Source organism: Palaemon carinicauda, chromosome 22 (genome assembly GCF_036898095.1).
Source record: "Palaemon carinicauda isolate YSFRI2023 chromosome 22, ASM3689809v2, whole genome shotgun sequence".
Taxonomy (NCBI): domain Eukaryota; kingdom Metazoa; phylum Arthropoda; class Malacostraca; order Decapoda; family Palaemonidae; genus Palaemon; species Palaemon carinicauda.
The window spans coordinates 65,155,218-65,174,732 of NC_090746.1; the positions used below are offsets into that span (position 1 = coordinate 65,155,218).

The following is a 19,515-nucleotide window of genomic DNA, read 5'->3' on the forward strand; positions in this document are numbered from 1 at the left end:
GCTTTGCCTGGGGATTCCGCCTCTCAGTGAGTAGCACTTGAGAGAAGGAGCCCCTGCACCTCACAAGTTCCTTGCTTCGCTAGGAACGAGTGGCCTACATAAGTTGTGAGTGGAGGAAAGTGTGACTCGTCCTATGAAGTTGACCTTGAGACCTTTAGATAGGAATCTAGGATAGGACGTTCCCAATACCACCTCGTCAGGGTATGGGGGATGCGACAGTATTAAGCTTAATACTAGGAGCACAAGGAAGCATGAGTTACCTACAGAGGTCGAGGTCAGCTATGCGAAGACCAGGATGCTGCTTCCCCAAGAGAGGGGAGAATGAAGAAAGAAGTAAGGGTCAGACATACTCTTTCATTCACGCAGACTAAAACCGAGTAACAACGCCCTCAACCTACTGCTACTTGTCCATAAAGGAGCCTGAGGTTAGACCAGCTGTTGTGCAGCCACCACAGGGCCGATAGAAAACGTATCGAGGCTCCTGTGGGTCACGTCCTGCAGGTAGTGGGCTGTGAAGGTCGTCTGACGCTTCCAGACCCTAGCTTGAAGCACCTGCGTCACAGAGAAGTTTCTCTTGAAGGCCAGAGACGTAGCAACACCCCTGACGTTGTGTGCCCTAGGGCGACGTGACGGAGGAGGGTCTGGATTCAAGGCGTGGTGGATAACCCTTCGAATCCAAGCCGAGATGGTGTTCCTGGTGACCCTCCTCTTCGTCCTGCCTGTGCTTACAAACAATGCTCGCACTTGAGGACGGACTGCAGCTGTTCTCTTCAAGTAGTACCTCAGACACCTCACTGGACATAGTAGCAGCTGGTCTGGGTCGCTTGTTACAGAACGGAGACTCGCGATCCTGAAAGAGTCGAACCGAGGATCCGGCACCCCAGGATTCTGAGTCTTGGCAACAAACTCAGGGACGAACCTGAACGTTACCTCCCCCCATCCCCTTGAATGGGCGATGTCGTACGAGAGACCATAAAGTTCACTAACCCGCTTGGCCGAAGCCAAAGCGAGCAGGAAAGCCGTCTTCCAAGACAGGTGGCGATCGGAGGCCTGGCGTAATGGTTCGAAGGGAGGTCTCTTAAGAGCCCTGAGGACCCGAACCACGTTCCAAGGAGGAGGTCTCACTTCCGACTGGGGGCAGGTAAGCTCATAGCTACGTATGAGTAGAGAGAGTTCTAGCGAGGAAGAAATGTCCACGCCTTTCAGCCTGAAAGCCAAGCTTAAGGCTGAGCGATAGCCTTTCACTGCCGAGACTGAAAGGCGCATTTCCTCCCGCAGATATACGAGGAACTCCGCTATTGCTGGAATAGTGGCATCGAGTGGAGAGATACCCCTCCCACGACACCAACCACAAAAGACTCTCCACTTCATCTGGTAGACTCCCTCAAAGGACTTTCGCAGGTGCCGAGACATTCTCTTCGCAACCTGTTGCGAAAAGCCTCTCTCCGTGAGGAGACGCTGGACAGTCTCCAGGCGTGAAGCCGAAGCGAGGCCACGGCCTTGTGAGGGATGTTGGAGTGGGGTTGTCTGAGAAGCTCATGTCGTGGAGGAAGTTCTCTCGGGAGCTCCGTCAGGAGCTGCAGAAGGTCCGGGAACCATTCCGCGTGATGCCATAGCGGAGCTACCAGAGTCATCGAACAGTTGACCGATAGTCTGGTCCTGTTGAGGACCCTTCTCATCAGACAGAATGGTGGGAAGGCGTACACGTCGGTGTTGTCCCACCGTTGCTGAAAAGCATCTTGCCAGAGTGCCTTGGGGTCCGGGACTGGGGAGCAGTACAGAGGCAGCTTGAAATTCAACGCTGTCGCGAACAGGTCCACGGTCGGGGAACCCCACAAAGTCAAGACTTTGTTGGCTATCTGAGAATCCAAAGACCACTCGGTACTCACTATCTGCGAGGCCCTGCTCAGACTGTCGGCGAGCACATTCCTCCTGCCAGGAATGAAGCGAGCTGATAAGTGTTATCAAGTGGACTTCGGTCCACCTCAGAATCTCTACTGCAAGATGGGATAGCTGCTGCGAAAAAGTGCCTCCCTGCTTGTTGATATAAGCCACTACCGTGGTGTTGTCGCTCATCACCACCACGGAGTGACCCGCCAGGGTCCGTTGGAACTGTTGAAGAGCCAGAAAGACGGCCTTCAACTCTAGCAGGTTGATGTGCAGGCACTTTTCTGATTCTGACCAAAGGCCTGAGGTCCTCTGGTTCAGAACGTGCGCCCCCCACCCTTCTTTTGACACGTCCGAAAACAGTGTCAATTCTGGGGGGAGGACGAGAAGACTCACTCCCTTTCGCAGGTTCTCGTCGACCAGCCACCACCGCAGGTCCGTCCGTTCCAAAGATCCTATCGGGACCTGAACGTCCGGGGAATCGGATCCTTGATTCCACCGGAACTTGAGTCGCCACTGCAGGGATCTCATCCTGAGGCGGCCGTTTGGAACCAGACAAGCCAGGGAGGACAGATGACCTAAGAGACGCAACCACGATTGGGCGGGAAGCTCTTCTCGCCTGAGGAAGGGTTCCGCCACCCTCCTCAGCCTTGCTATCCTGTCGTCTGATGGAAAGGCTTTATGGAGATTGGTGTCTATCAGCATGCCTAGATAAACCAGTCGTTGGGACGGCTGCAGAGAGGACTTCGAGGTTTACCACGATCCCCAGATCCTGGCAAAGACCTAGAAACCTGTCTCGGTGCCGAAGAAGGGTCGACTCCGAGTCTGCTAGGATCAGCCAGTCGTCCAGATAACGAAGGAGACGGATGCCATTCCTGTGCGCCCAGGATGAAATCAGGGTGAACACTCTGGTGAACACCCGAGGTGCTGTGGAGAGACCGAAACACAGCACCTTGAACTGGTAGATTTTGTCGTCTAGGCAGAATCTCAAGTACTTCCTGGAAGACGGATGGATTGGGATCTGGAAGTACGCGTCCTTTAGATCCAGTGTGCACATGAAGTCTAGAGGTCTCACCGCAAGTCTGACCATGTCCGCTGTCACCATGCTGAACCAAGTTTGCTTGACAAACCCGTTCAGAGCCGAGAGGTTGATGACAGGTCTCCAGCCTCCAGACGCCTTCTTTACAAGAAAGAGTCGACTGAAGAAGCCTGGGGAGCCGTCGACGACCTCCTGGAGAGCATCCTTCTTGAGCATGGTCTCGACTTCTGCCCAAAGGGCTAGCCCCTTTACCGATCCCATGGCATAGGAGCTCAACGACACTGGATTCGCTGTCAGGGGAGGTTGAGATGTTATGAACGGGACGCGATAGCCTTGGCCGATCACCGAAACCGTCCAAGCATCGGCCCCGTGTTGCTGCCACCTGTGCACGCAACGTCGAAGGCATCCCCCCACAGGTGGACACGCGGGGGAATTGCCACTCCTAGTGTTTGCGGCCGCGGCCGCTCCCTCTAGGAGTCTTGCCTCCCCTGGAGGACTTACCGCCCCTCTTGACCTTGGCTGGAAAGGGCTGGGGCTTAGACACCACTTTCTTAGCTGCCGGTGCCTGCTTCGGTGCCTTACGAGGCTGCTGCTGCTGTTGCTGCAGAGCTGGAGGCTTATAGGGCCGAGCTGTAAGGGCCCTATGGAGAAGGGAGTCCTGGCTAGATTTCCTCCACCTCTCAGCCGTTCGCTCCATATCCTGTGGCTCCAACAGATTCTCCCCAAGGAGAGAAGCATGTCTGAGCCTACAGACATCCACGGCGGGGACCTTAGGGTGGAACCTCTCGGTTACCGCATCGCGCCGCTTCAATAGCGAGTTGGCCCACAGGGTGGTGACCTGGTGCGCCAGGAACTCGATGGAGCCGGTGCCCGAGAGTAAGAAGGTCTCCAGGGCCTTCCTATTGGTCTCCTTAGACAAGTCCTCGGAGCGCAATAGGATGCCCAGAGTTCCTAGCCATATATCCAGCCACGAAGTGGCCTGCATGGCGCACTTCGCGACCTTCTCATGGCTCAGGATCTCCGACGCCGAGAACAACACCTGCCGGGCGGAGAGCTTCTCGAAAGGAACTCCCTTAGCCAGATCTTCTACTGAGTGATGGAGAGGAAGAGCGAGACTAGATTCACCCAAGATCTCAAAATACCTCCTCTGCTGGAGACGAGGAGGTGGGATGAGTTTGTTCCCGGCAGAGGAACGACTGGAGGAGGCAAGAATCGCGAGTTGGGCATTGGCCCTGGCTCTGGCACTCTTCAATCCACGAGACCAGGGCAGAGCCGCACTGGTCTTAGGGGCCTTCTGAACATCGAACACCTGGTACAGGACCGTGTCCTTGCCTTCTCGGGGGGCGATCACGGGGTCCATGAACCCGTTGAGTTGCCTCATCAGGCTCAGGACCTGCCAGAAGGCGTGTTCAAATTCCTGCTGGTCTCCTCCTTGCGGGCTGGCAGCTAAGTCTCCCGTCCCCGGAATCTCTTCCTGGGGTGAAGCGTGGATGTTCTCCCGGGGAGCAGCGGGTTCCTGGCGAATCCTTGAAGACGATTTCGGGATGGTCTTGAAGTCCTTGGGTTCCCTCCTGGGAGGGATACAGGATCCCAACAAAGAGGTTCGGAGAGCACCTTCCGCGCGAGACGATTCTCCTCCATGATGAGAAGGCTTCCCCCTTGGTGCCGAGGGGGAGACTATCACCTCACTGGACTCACCCGAGGACGGAAAAGCCTCGTCCACGGGAGAAGGAAAAAACGCCTGTGAAGGGGATGGGGCCTTCCCGACAGACCTCTTAGGAACCAATTTCTCCCTGGGGGCAGTCACCACGAAGTCCACTCCTCTCCTTCTCTTCAGCGGAGGTGAGGCAGTCGTTGGCTTGTGACCTTGATCGGCGAGTGCTGGCTTCATAGCCTTCACTAACGCCCGCATCAGAGGACCAAACCAAGTCTGTCGCTCCACGGACACAGAGTCTGAAATCCCCGCTGGAGGGAAGGGGATCGGGCGATCCTTCGGAGTGGACACCACTGGACCTGCCTGAAAAGGAAAAGGGGAAGAAAGTCGCACTGACCTCTCTGATGTGTCTTCCCTATCCTGCACAAGAGTCCTGCGCTTTGGCGGAGGCGATCCTGAGCGCGGTCTGGCGACACGCGTTCCTGCTGCCGTCACGGGCTGTGAAATCCGGCGCGAACGGTTGTCGCACGTAGGCGACCGGTCGCGCGGGCGTGCAGGCGAGCGGTCGCGCGGGCGCGCAGGCGAGCGGTCGCGCGGGCGCCCAGGCGAGCGGTCGCGCGGGCGCCCAGGCGAGCGGTCGCGCGGGCGCCCAGGCGAGCGGTCGCGCGGGCGCCCAGGCGAGCGGTCGCGCGGGCGCCCAGGCGAGCGGTCGTGCGGGCGCCCAGGCGAGCGGTCGCGCGGGCGCCCAGGCGAGCGGTCTCGCAGGCGAGTGGCCGCGAGAGCGTACAGGCGAATGAGCGCGTGGGCGAGCCGGTGAACGAACGCGTTGGCGCGTCGGCGAGGGAGCGTGTTGAAGCGCGGGCGAGCGAGAACGCTCCGATGACCGCTGACGACGTTGTTCAGGAGACCTATAACGCGTGGGAGAGCGATTGCGACCAGGCGATCGGTGGTGCGCTGGTGAACGCTGGCGCGTAGGCGAGCGATGGCGCGTTGGCAAACGATAGCGCGTAGATCGCGTAGGCGAACGACCGCGCGAGGGCGAGCTAACAGAAGGCGACCCAGGTCCTTCCAGATCTTCCGGGCGACGGCGCGTTGGAGAACGCTTGCGCGCAGGCGATGGGTCACGCGGGCGGTCTGGAGATCGCCGATGTTCAGGTGATCGCTGACGCGCAGGAGAACGCTGATGAGCAGGCGAATGTTGAAGCGTCTGTGATCGCTGGCGAGCTAGAGGGCGACGCGTGGAATCCTGTGAGGGAACAGTCGGCGCGGGGCGCAAAGGCGAACGTTCACGAACAGGCACAGGAACAGGAGGCGCGTGGGCATACGTGCGTTTTGGAAACGCGCTGGAGAACGCGAGCGATGTTGTGCAGGAACAAGCTGAGGATCGCGAGGGCGCTCAGGAGACTGATGGCGCGCAGGGCGCACAACAGGAACTGCAGGATATTCAGAGACCACAGGGGAGCGCTGGCGAGCAGTGGGGCGATGGTCCTCAGAAGAGCGCTGACGGTTAGAAGCGCGCTGACGAGCAGGAGAGCGCCTGTGCGCTAACACTGCAGAAGGGCAAGCAGGGGAACGCTGGCGCGCTGGGCGCTCAACAGGAACAACAGGTTGAAGGATGTCCTCAGGAGAGCGCTGGCGAGAAGAGGGGCGATCATCAGGAGAGCGCTGGCGAACAGGAGATCGCTGACGAACAGGAGAGCGCTGACGAGCAGGAGAGCGCCTGTGCGCTAACACTGCAGGAGAGAGCCTGCGCGCTAACACTGCAGGAGAGCGCCTGTGCGCTAACACTTCAGAAGGGAGCACAGGGGAACCCTGACACGCAAGGGAAGAATCCCTTTGCCCCGAAGGGACCGTTGCCCGTCGGGTGACGAGGTCAGGCTGCTGAACATCTGCCCCAGATGTTGAAGGTCTGGAAGGCGTAGGAGACCGATCCCCAGAGAGGTCTAAGGAAGCTGGAGCTGCAGGCTGTTTACGGCGAGGAGAGTCCCCTTCGGAGGGAGAAGGTGAAGATCCAAAAAGGCGCCTCTTAGCACCCTTATAAGGAGACGGGAGGCCCTTGCGACGCAGCGGACGGTGAGCCTTACGGTGAAGTCGGCCACGAGGAAGATCGTCAGGACCATCAGTCCTCCGAAGGGGAGTCTCAGTCAAAGCACTCCCCTTAGAGGGAGGCTGGGCAGCAGAAGAGCCCGCGGGACTCCCTTCCCCCTTCAAAGGATGTACGGAAGGGGGAGGAGAGCCGACAGCACCAAAATCCACAACGGCACCTGCAGAGGATTGACCCGCCCCGTCGGAAGCCTCTGTCACCACGATGTCGACGATAGACAGAGGGTTTACCTCTGCTATCACCGGCGACTGCTTAACAGCGGCCCCCAACTGGACAAGGTCAATCAGGGCTACCCTGGAGGGCAGGCCCTTAAGCCCCAGGGAAGCCCAAATCTGAAAAAGATCATCATTAGACAAAGATTCATCAACAATAACCTCCCCCGGAGGAGGAAGAGGAACCGCCCCGCTATGGGAGGCGACGCCTCTCCCCAAATCCAAGGTCGGGAAACAGAACTAGGGCCTGCGCTCTCACTCGGCAGACTCTCCTTAGGAGCCGAACGAGGGGGAGCTTCGGAGGAGGTTTGGGCGGCGAAAGAAGAGTCCCGAGAACCTTCCTCCTTCAAGGCAACCCCAGAAGGAGAACGGTCTCTCTTGGACTTCTTCTTACGCCGGCGGCCAAACATCTCCCACTGGGACGCAGACCACTCTCTGCACTCACTACACGTATTCTCTTTATCACACCGTCGGCCTCGACACTGCGGGCAAAGGGTGTGAGGATCTGTGTCCACCGCCGACATAAAAGTACCACAAGGGCAGCCGGCAATTCCAGGGCACTTGCGCATAGTGAACAATAAAGGTGGTCAACTTCTAAACACACACACACAAACTGAAAGAAAAAGCAGAAAAAGATTAAGGCTGTCAACGAGGACGATGGACAGACATGTCTGTTCATCGCCGGAGCCAAAAGTGAAGTGAAGCAAATCAGCGGTGTGTGGGGGGGGAGGGGTAGCAAGCCATCCCTTCCCCTACCCCTGCTAACTAGCGCGGGGGTAGTTAACCCTCGTTAAAAATTATTGACTCGTCATTTCAGCTACGCCGAAAGGTAAACCCAATGTACAGTATATACAGTAGCGTGGTTTGTATTTCGGTTACGGAACAATTGTAGTTTAAGGCGAAAGTTTCACAATATAATTGAAGGAACTGGACCAAATTAGGAAACTAAAGCATGTGATGAAAGATTCAATTCCATAATGTGCTAAGGACCATCATAAAGATACAAAAAATACTATAATATTACCACAGGGCAAGACATTAAGAGAAGCTAGTCTAGGGTTTGACAGTGAATTCGTGCTGGCGAGGGATGGCGCGCAGGTGGAGAACGATGGCGCGTTGGCGAGCGCTGACGGGACCATTGCCTGTTTCACAACAGGATGTGTTGGCGCCCACAGCGCGTCAGCAGCCAGGAATGGCGACGGCAGGTCAGCAGGTCTGACGGGTGGAAGGTCGACGTGTCCTTTGTAAAGATGACCTTTCACCGAAGGGGATCGCGAACTATCTGCAGAGAGGTCCAGGGTTGTAGCTGGGAGAGACGGAGAACGATGGCGAGGTCCCTCTGCGGCGGACTGCGGAGACAATGAACCGAAGAGGCGCCTCCTCACACCCTTGTGAGGTGAAGAAAGGCCTCTACGGCGAAGAGGAAGGTGGGCTTTACGCCTTATGCGCCCTCTGGGGGCCGTGGGGTCAGCGGGCTGACCATCAGCAGTCCTCCGAAGAGGAGTCTGTGAGTGAACTCCTCCGAGGGGGAGAATCACCGGCAGGAGAGACTGTCGGACTTAGTTCCTCCCTCGAAGGATGAGCAGAGGGAGGAACTAAGCCTTCAGCTACAACAGGTTGATCAGGAGCAGAGGTCTGAGATACCGCATCGGAAGCCTCTGCCACCACAACGTCGACGATAGACAGAGGATCAACCTCTGCCAAAGTCAGCGATTGTTTGACAGCGGCCCCCAACCGGATCATGTCAAACAATGTTTCCTTGGAGGGCGAACCCTCAAGCTCCCAGGAACACCAAAGCTGAAATAAATCATTATTAGACATACAGTATAAAGATTTACTGTAAATCCTCCCCGGGGGAGGAGGAGGAGCTGTCTCGCTATGGGAGGCAACTCCCTCTCCCGAACCTCGAGATCGGGCAACAGAACTATGGCCTACGATACCACTCGACAGTTTCTCGGAAGAAACCAATCGAGCGGGAGCTTCGGAGGAGGTTTGGGCAACGGAAGAAGAGATCTTGGGATTTTCTCCTTTCAAAGAAAACTTTGAAGGAGAAATATCCCGTTTGGACTTCTTCTTCCGTCGCCGAGAAAACCTCTCCCACTGGGAGGTAGACCACTCCCTACACTCACCACACTTATTATTTCTATCACACCGCTGGCCCCTACAATAAAGACAAAGGGTGTGAGGGTCCGTATCGACCGCCGACATAAATGTGCCACAAGGGCGGTAGGGTAATCCAGGACACTTTCGCATGATAGCAGAGGCCAACTTCAAACACACCTGTAAAAGGAAAAGCAAAAAGCATTAAATGGCTGTCAGAAAGGCGAGGGTGAAAGCGGACACGTCCGACTACCACCCGAGCCGAGAGCAAAGTGAGCTCAAGCACAGGTGGGTGTGAGAGGGGGGTTAGCAAGCTACCCTACCTACCCCCCACTAACTAGCGGTGGGGTAGTAAACCCTCGTTAAAATTCTAATGGCTCGTCATTTCAGCTACGCCAAAAGTAATAACCCCTATCAAATAGCGTGGTTTGCATGTCAGTTACGGAACAATTAAGATTTAAGAAAATCGATCTCAACCCGAGCATCAATTTGTCCACTCCCTACTTAAAAGATAATTTCTGCATGGCCACCCCAAATCAACCAACCTACCCAGTTCAGAAAATTTCCCTCATATTTGATATCTTCTTTCCTTTTGCATTTAAGAGTCTATCATGAAACACGTTAGAAACTAACTTCCCATATTCTTTCATATGCTTATTTGGGAACTCCGCACATTCTGAACATTATGTTTTAAATCACGCTGTAAGGAATTGCAGATCTTTTGCCTCTAACAGAAGCCTTTTCATTGTATACAGAAAAAACCAATCTAAAATCCAGCAAAAGACATACCTGTATACATTTGAGCTATCTAACAAACACACAAAGGCATTAAATAAATTAAAACCACATGAATCACGCTACTGTATGGAAGAACATCTGCGTGTTTCGAGTTTGATGATTACCTAATATGGCAGATATTGTTTACCATACAGTACCACAGATGGCATGCCAAAGCACAACATACTTGTTAGGGGGATTCAATTGGAGTGATGGAGAGTAGGAATTATTAGGATTCTTAATGATATCCCATTGAAAAGAGAACTTTGTCAAGAAAGAAAGGAGACCCAAGGTGAGATTCACCGAAATTATTAGAACAAATATATTGATGCATCTTGTTGTTTGATCCTGATATTGTATCAGGTACACCTGTTTCTGATTAAGTTTATGGTATTGGGCCTCCCTCAGACCCATAGATGGTAGGGCCACATTAAAGGAATTCAAAAAGTTGCAGCAGTTATGTTAGATTAAGTCAGCTTAAGTACATTTCACTTTCCTTTTACACTAATCAACCAAATAAAGGAAATGTATTTTTTACTGTGGTTCCACATTATTGTTAGTCTTGAAAGGGGTCCTATACTGTATTATTAAACTACAGTTTTCTACGAGAAGGCAGATCTGAGTCATACCCTACCATATATCAAAATTTGAAATAAAGGCCTAACCAAGAAAAATATTAACACCAATATCGTGACCACGAATCTGTTAAGTTCATACTTTCACTAGTCATCAAAAATATATCTCAAGATGCAAAGTAATTGGTTATTGGAAGAACACTAACTGGTCAACTAACCTAACCTAAAGATACTGTCCTTACCCATCGTTGCAACTCTGTCCAATGAAAAATAAAATAACTATTAACACAATAGGAGTCATAATCATAATACAGCATATTACACAGTCAGGCACCTTAACCTAACGACCAATTTATGGAATTTGAACCATATGCCCACAACTACCCTAGCAAGTACGACCTTGTCCTTTGGCTCAACATTTATAATGAATTGGATTGGATTTATTCATTTGGGCTACATAGACCAACGCTCAAGCCTGTGAAACCGTTCAGTGCCAAATTGCAAAACCCTGCAATGACAAAGTAAATATCGAGAGGTTCGACAGAAAAATTTAAGAAAACATTGGGGAACATAGCTAAAGTAAAATATTAGAAAGGAAGTAGGAATGCAGCTTTAGTAGAATCAAGTCAAGCAAGCAGAGCTATTGGCCAAAGGAAAACTGTAAGGACTCTTAAGTAATGTTCACGATAGAGAGTGCGAGGAGTAACGATGGCACTATGCCCCTACAGAAGTACCTGGAATTGATAATACACCTGGGTAATGTGTATGTGATCCGGTAACCGATTTTTTGCCTGCCAAAAATACTCGCCCACTCGGATATAGTGCAACATGTACTACTTGCCAGAACAGAGGAGTAATATAACGGATTTTGACGTAAGAAAAATCTACTTTTGGGCTCGAACCATGTCGTCCTGATGGAAGTTCCCTTCGGCAGCTTCCTACTGTATAATATTTCGGCAAGTGATATTACAAGAGAATTACCGTCGGGTATCACAGGGTTCTAACCCCCGGAACGACTATCCGAAGACTTCATGTATAATCACGGATGTATTCGAAGATAACCATAGATATCTGCACCCCCAATAGACTTTACCCAGTCTAATCAACTACGGGGAAGGATAAGTGAGGAGCCCTTACATATCCTCTCACCTTACGGTGCCCTCGTTATTGCGAGCATAGCGACCCACGGCGGAGCAAACACCAGTAAGTGAATAATTAATGTTAGCTCATTGACCAACATACAATGTAATACGAGTGACAACGATAGGAAGGATTCTCATTTTCTATGTGAGGAGCAGGCCTGGTAACCAGATGATCTACACACGTACTATACACCTAATTGATAGGCCAGGCTTAAACTGCATACTTAGGTCCCTTATCTTCTTATATAATCCAATTGGGGCTAATGTACCGAAGTGGTTAATATTTAGCAGTTATGGCCTACAATGGTCTATAAAGCTAACTAGGCCTACAAGCTCTGGACAAGTTACGTATAGGTCTACCTTAACTACGCCACTGCTACTGTATATGAAAGCTTAGAGTGAATATTTCTACACACCATATATGATAATTTTTCCCATTACTAACCTTTAACCCAATCTGCAAGCATGGCATTATAAAAGTAACTTAGACTAAACACATTAGAAATTTAGGCCTAACGACCAGGGTATTACAAAAATCTTAAGTTATAAAACACAAAATGCATAAATGTCTAGACAAACAGAACCATGTTAAATATTTTTCTAGAATGTCTTACCAATGAACGATGAACTGTACTTAATCTTTTTTTTTTACCGGGCTCAACTACGTCAAACAAACACCACAATAAAATCAGCTGATTTGAGAAAACAAACGTAAGGAACGATCCCCATCTCCACTATAAATCTGGCTGTCTTCTGTCAGATCCAAACAGTAACAGCTCTTTTCATATTTTAAACTATATAGATATATTTAATTTAGCCATAGTATTATAATCTAATTTGTTCCTATTAATAAAGTATAGATTTTAACGCGGATGTCCAGTAAGGAACGACCCCAATATCCAAACTAATTTTAGCTGTCTTCTATCAGGTCCAAATAGCAATTCTTCCCAGCTTTTAAATGATCAAAATATACGCAATTCAACGATAATATTCTCGTTTAAGTTAGTTTTATTGATTAAATACTCTTTCCTAACGCAGATTTCTGTAATTACAGTATAAACTTTCTCAACGTAACATAACTTCAGAATACCAAGCTAAATGTTTATGACCGAACTAGCGCTTAACGATAGTCAGATGATAATAATGAAATTGCCATAATTGTGTCACAAAAATATCTACCAAGAATGATTATGCTATTATAAATTCCTGAATTCTTATCAAATAACTGCAATGGGTGTTTTCATCTCTTCGAGGTGTTGTGTGGAACGTATAGATCACATGACATTGCAATATTTCCTAAAGTAACTAGGATGGTTAGCTTTATTTAAATATATACAATGAACAACTTTCCCAATGAAGTGGGATGATCGAACAGTCATGAACTTGCTATAAGTGAATAAAACAAATTAGCAAACGCTACAACAATATAATTATAACTTTTGTTGCCTTCGGTCATACACTAAAACGTCTCGTGGCCTGATATTTTCTACTGTAGGCCTAGTACTTTATAAGCGTTTAGCATGGGCAGTATTATTTCTGTGGTAATTATTTGCTAATGCTAAGTCTTATTACAAAATTTATTACGGTTAATTACATAAAATTAAATTGAACAAAAATGGTTGAAATCTAATGAATAGTATTTGTCGAGAAAAGAAGATACGAGCACTCAAGCAAATGGGATAATCTTCGAACCGTGCACCGCATAGTTAAATAAATATTATTATTATTATTATTATTATTATTATTATTATTATTATTATTATTATTATTATTATTATTGCTGTTGTTATCATTATTATTATTATTATTATTATTATTATTATTATTATTATTATTATTATTATTATTATTATTGGTTTCCGGTGAGAGTGGGACTGAGACAGGGAAGTGTGATGTCACCGTGGTTGTTTAATTTGTACGTTGATGGAGTGGTGAGAGAGGTGAATGCTCGAGTGCTTGGACGAGGAGTGAAACTGGTAGACGAGAATGGCCATGAATGGCAGGTAAATCAGTTGTTGTTTGCGGATGATACTGTATTGGTTGCAGACGCGGAAAAGAAGCTTGGCCGATTAGTGACAGAATTTGGAAGGGTGTGTGAGTGAAGCAAGTTTACTTACTTACTTGTTTTGGGTTTAAATCCAACCCTCCACTGAAGTCGAGTGAACTACTTCTCGGGCGGGTCCATATTAATCATCTAACGAAACATTTTCATTATAACTTATACAATTCTTTGATTGTAGCATCTTCCAAATCATATGATCTTGTGAAAAGTAATGTCTTTAGTTTTTTCTTAAATTCAATTGTTTCCTTTAGGTCCTTCATTTCAGTTGGCAGTTTATTATAATGTCTAGGCGCACAGTAGCTAAAAGCCCTTTCACCAAATTTACTATTTGTTCTTGGTTCAGATAGCCTATGTTTGTCACTCACGTGTCTTATGTTAACATTTGTTTCTAGTTCTGTTTGTTCGGGCATTCTTTTAGATATTTGGTTCAGTATCTTAAACGTTAGTAAGAGTAGCTTGTATTCAATTCTCTCCTCTACCGGCAGCCAGTGTAATTGAATTAGTGCAGGGGTAACTCTTTCCCTATTGTGTAGTCCTTTTATTAATCTAGCGGCTCTGTTTTGTACTCTGAATTTTCTTCAGCTGATAATTTGGTAAGCCATGGAACAGTGAGTTGCAGTAATCAATTCTTGAAAATATGTGGTGATTAATGAGTATGGCCATAGATTTTTCATCTAAGTATTTACTAATAAATGCTATGTTTCTAATATGATAGTTACAATTTCTTACCATATTTATATGTTCATTCATTGTCAGTCTATCATCCATGATTACTCCAAGATTTCTGACAGATTTCTTTAGGTCAATGATCGATTGACCTATTTCAATTCTTTGGAAGCATTCGATTCTTTTTATATCTTTTTCATTTCCAAAAATAATACATTCACTTTCATCTTCATTGAGCTTGAGCTTTTTTTGTTAACATCCAAGCCTTAATGTCATTCATTATTTCATGTATCTTTCTTTTAGCTTCATCAACTGATTCTATTGGGAAATAGAATTGTGTATCATCAGCGTATATTTTAAACTTAACTCTGTGAGTTTCAAGTATATTTGCCAGTTCAATCGTGTAAATTTCAAACAGGAGAGGAGTTGATGTGGGTAAGAGTAAGGTTATGCGATGTACGAGAAGGGAAGGTGGTGCGAGATTGAATGTCATGTTGAATGGAGAGTTACTTGAGGAGGTGGATCAGTTCAAGTACTTGGGGTCTGTTGTTGCAGCAAATGGTGGAGTGGAAGCATATGTACGTCAGTGAGTGAATGAAGGATGCAAAGTGTTGGGGGCAGTTAAGGGAGTAGTGAAAAATAGAGGGCTGGGCATGAATGTAAAGAGAGTTATGTAAGAGAAAGTGATTGTACCAACTGTGATGTATGGATCGGAGTTGTGGGGAATGAAAGTGACAGAGAGACAGAAATTGAATATGTTTGAGATGAAGTGTCTAAGGAGTATGGCTGGTGTATCTCGAGTAGATAGGGTTAGGAACGAAGTAGTGAGGTTGAAAACGGGTGTAAGAAATGAGTTAGCAGCTAGAGTGGATATGAATGTGTTGAGGTGGTTTGGCCATGTTGAGAGAATGGAAAATGACTGTCTGCTGAAGAAGGTGATGAATGCAAGAGTTGATGGGAGAAGTACAAGAGGAAGGCCAAGGTTTGGGTGGATGGATAGAGTGAAGGAAGCTCTGGGTGATAGGAGGATAGATGTGAGAGAGGCAAGAGAGCGTGCTAGAAATAGGAATGAATGGCGAGCGATTGTGACGCAGTTCCGGTAGGCCTTGCTGCTTCCTCCGGTGCCTTGGATGACCACGGAGGTAGCAGGAGTAGGGTATTCAGCATTATGAAGCTTCATCTGTGGTGGATAATGTGGGAGGGTGGGCTGTACCAGCCGAACCCGGTGGAGTCCCTTGTCAGGCTGGGAGGAACAGAGAGGAGACGTTCCCTTTTTTGTTTCATTTGTTTGATGTCGGCTACCACCAAAAATTGGAGGAAGTGCCTTGGTATATGTATGTATGTATCATTATTATTATTATTAATATTATTATTATTATTTAACCAATGACATAAAATAACACAAATTTTTTGTATTTGTTTTGTTTTTATAGTAGCCTACATTAAATATCGACTTGTTGTTTTGCATTGTGCAAAAATTGCATCTGTCTATCAACCCTTAGCCAATATTCTTAAAGAAAGCTGTAGAACTTATTTTCACTTAAGATAAATTCCTTCTGTTTTTTTTTTCCAATACAGTTTCATTACTATAATGCTTCCTAGCAAGACAATTACCCTCCATAGACCAATCAAAGAATAGGCCTACCAATAGAAAAGCATGACAAATTTTAAGATTTTTCTTACCATTTTGCTTTAGGCTACATCTTATTTAATGATAGCTATCGTATATAACTTAAGAATGTATATTACCAAAACAGCAATTTATATTCGTGACTATTTCATTTGTAGATAACTTTTATGGTAAAGTCAAGACTAATATTTGTTGCGACATAAAACTCTTCATTTATAGCTTTCCATTTTTAATATTTCCTACGGAAAACTCTATTTACTGTAAGTAAATATTATTATTATTATTATTATTATTATTATTATTATTATTATTATCATTGATAGCCAACATTTAACTTTAACTGAAAAAAGTAGAATACTATAACCAGCGTACAGTACTTGGCCCTTCATGTAACAGCCTTTTGATTCTTAGTTTTTTTTTTTTTTTTTTTTTTTTTTTTTTTTTTTTTTTTTTTTTAATAATGCGTAGCTAACGAGAGGAGGAGAAGTGTGCAATTGCAAGCTTCAAATTAGGTCACAAAGAGGTTACCTTGTATTACAGCAGTCCCCAGCGGCCCAAACCATACTTAAGCAGTGGTCATAGTCTGTAAGGCTTCCCTGGTATGGTGAACTATCCTGCTTTGTGGAAAACTAGGCCTACTCAGGGAAAGAGACCTATATACTCTAAGAAAACTGTAACAGCAACGACCGTGTTTATTATTATTATTATTATTATTATCATTATTATTATTAACTACTTACTGTAAGCTATAACCCTAGATCTAGTTGGAAAACAAGGATGCTACAAGCCCAAGGGAAGAATAGCCCATTGAGGAAAGGAAATAAAGAAATAAATAAACTACATATGGGATGTGTTTAATGAAGAATATAAATCATTGTATGATCAGTAACAACGCTAGAATAGATATGTCATATATAAACTATGAAGACAGGATCATGTTAGCCTGTTCAACACAATCACATTTGCTGCAAATTTGTTATGTTTTAGATAAAGAACTCAATAGATCATATAGTTCAGATTTCTATCAACTGTAATAAGGCACTAATGTCTGTATGATTACGGAAAAGGATGAAAAAACACCGCTAAATCTTTCTGAAATTCAAATAACCCAAGATCATTTGTTATCAACGAATAGCTTTAAACATTATATCTTCGTTTATAAGAATGAAAATGAAATTTATTTTAACTTTTCTGTTTAAATATAATTAAAATTAAAAGTGGTTCATGTTTTGAGGTACTGAAAATGTTCTACCTGAAAATAACACTGGTCTCATTAAGTTTGGGATTTTTTCTCTTGTATAACTATCGTAACAATTCTCTTCCTGGACATGGCCAGGAAAGCGATGATCTTGTCATAGAAAATATTGGCAAAATACCTATATAAACGTCGAGTGCTTGGACAAGGATTGAAACTGGTAGACAAGATTGACCATGAATGGGAGGTAAATCAGTTGTTGTTTGTGGATGATACTGTACTGGTTGCAGACGCGGAAGAGAAGCTTGGCCGATTAGTGACAGAATTTGGAAGGGTGTGTGAGAGAGGGAAGTTGAGAGTTAATGTGGGTAAGAGTTAGGTTATGAGATGTACGAGAAAGGAGGGTGGTGCGAGGTTGAATATCATGTTGAATGGAGAGTTACTTGAGGAGGTGGATCAGTTTAAGTACTTGGGGTCTGTTGTTGCAGCAAATGGTGGAGTGGAAGCAGATGTACGTCAGTGAGTGAATGAAGGATGCAAAGTGTTGGGGGCAGTTAAGGGAGTAGTGAAAAATAGAGGGCTGGGCATGAATGTAAAGCGTGTTCTGTATGAGAAAGCGATTGTACCAACTGTGATGTATGGATCGGAGTTGTGGGGAATGAAAGTGACGGAGAGACAGAAATTGAATGTGTTTGAGATGAAATGTTTAAGGAGTATAGCTGGTGTATCTCGAGTAGATAGGGTTAGAAACGAAGTAGTGAGGGTGAGAACGGGTGTAAGGAATGAGTTAGCAGCTAGAGTGGATATGAATGTGTTGAGGTGGTTTAGCCATGTTGAGAGAATGGAAAATGACTGTCTGCTAAAGAAGATGATGAATGCAAGAGTTGATGGGAGATGTACAAGAGGAAGGCCAAGGTTTGGGTGGATGGATGGAGTGAAGGAAGCTCTGGGTGATAGGAGGATAGATGTGAGAGAGGCAAGAGAGCATGCTAGAAATAGGAATGAATGGTGAGCAATTGTGACGCAGTTCCGGTAGGCTCTGCTGCTTCCTCCGGTGCCTTGGAAGACCGCGGAGGCAGCAGTAGTAGGGGATTCAGCGTTATGAAGTTTCATCTGTGGTGGATAACGGGGGAGGGTGGGCTGTGGCACCCCTAGCAGTACTAGCCGAACTCGGTTGAGTCCCTTGTCAGGCTGGGAGGAACATAGTGTTGAGAGGTCCCCTTTTTTGTTTCATTTGTTTGATGTCGGCTAACCCCCAAAATTGGGGGAAGTGCCTTGGTATATGTATGTATGTATTATTATTATTGCTAGCTAAGCTACAACCCTTGTTGGGAGAGCAAGATGCTTTAAGTCCAAGGGCTCAAGTAGGGAAAATGGCTCAATGAGGAAAGCAAATAGATAAGAATCTATTTGAAAGATAATAAACAATTAATATAAAATATTTTAAGAAGAGTAACAACGTTAAAACAGATCTTTCTTATATAAACAATAAAAAGGGACGTATGTCAGCCTGTTCGACTAAAAACATTTGCTGCAAATTTGAACTTTTGAAGTTCTATCATTCCATAACTTGCTGATACCTGGAATAAAACTTCTATAATACTGTGTTGTATTGAGCCCCATGATGGAGAAGGCCTGACTATTAGAATTAACTGCATACCTAGTATTATGAACAAGGTAGTACTGTCCGCGAAGATCTGAATGTTAAGTATGGTCAGAATTATGAAAAATCTTGTGCAGTATGCATAAATAAACAATATCAAACTATGATATGTGTTTGCCAACGGGTTTGCAGTCTAGACAAGGTTTTGATATATTTTCAACAAGCGTGTGAATCTGTCACCCTGATGGAATTCATTCTAATGTGCCTAAGGTCTATCATATTCTTTGGATTTAGATAACCTAAGATCGTTCACTGAACTGATCCAAATATACCCTTCAATAAAGCAACGTAAACAAAAGCCTCGTGAGTGTAGATAAAGTAGATTTTTTTCTTACAAAGTTCAAATTTCTAACGACAGGGTACTCGTGGGAAAAATGTGAAAAGATAAAACAAATAAAGGAAAGGAGACGAAAGAAAGACTTATGTTTGTAAACAAGTGTTGATTATAACATAATAATGAATATGACTCTAACCAAAAGTTGAGATACCTTTCAAAGTTAAAGTCAACGCAACATGAAGCCCCTATAGGCATATGATTAGAATTCACATCAATTCTGTACTGAGTGATATACTAAAGCAAGCTGAAAGAAATTGGAATTGTGCTACATAGTAACATCAAAAACCTAAGTATCAGCGATTGCCAATTTCACTTGAAAGCGAACAAGGAAATATGGGCCTACATGATTTATTATTATTATTATTATGATGATTATTATTATTATTATTATTATTATTATTATTATTATTATTATTATTATTATTAATTGCTAAGCTACAACCCTAATTGGAAAAGCAGAATTCCATAAGAT

At 46.1% G+C, this 19,515-nt stretch overlaps 1 protein-coding gene across 1 annotated transcript in view; it reads right to left on the reverse strand.

The window, feature by feature from the left end:
- The window catches only part of mio (GATOR complex protein mio), a 127,193-nt gene extending 114,939 nt beyond the window's left edge, over positions 1–12,254 (reverse strand). Inside the window, exon 1 of the mRNA XM_068346299.1 lies at positions 12,105–12,254. The gene's annotated coding sequence lies outside the window, so the exon portion shown is untranslated. The remainder of the gene's footprint in view (positions 1–12,104) is intronic.
- Between the last annotated feature and the right edge of the window lie 7,261 nt (positions 12,255–19,515).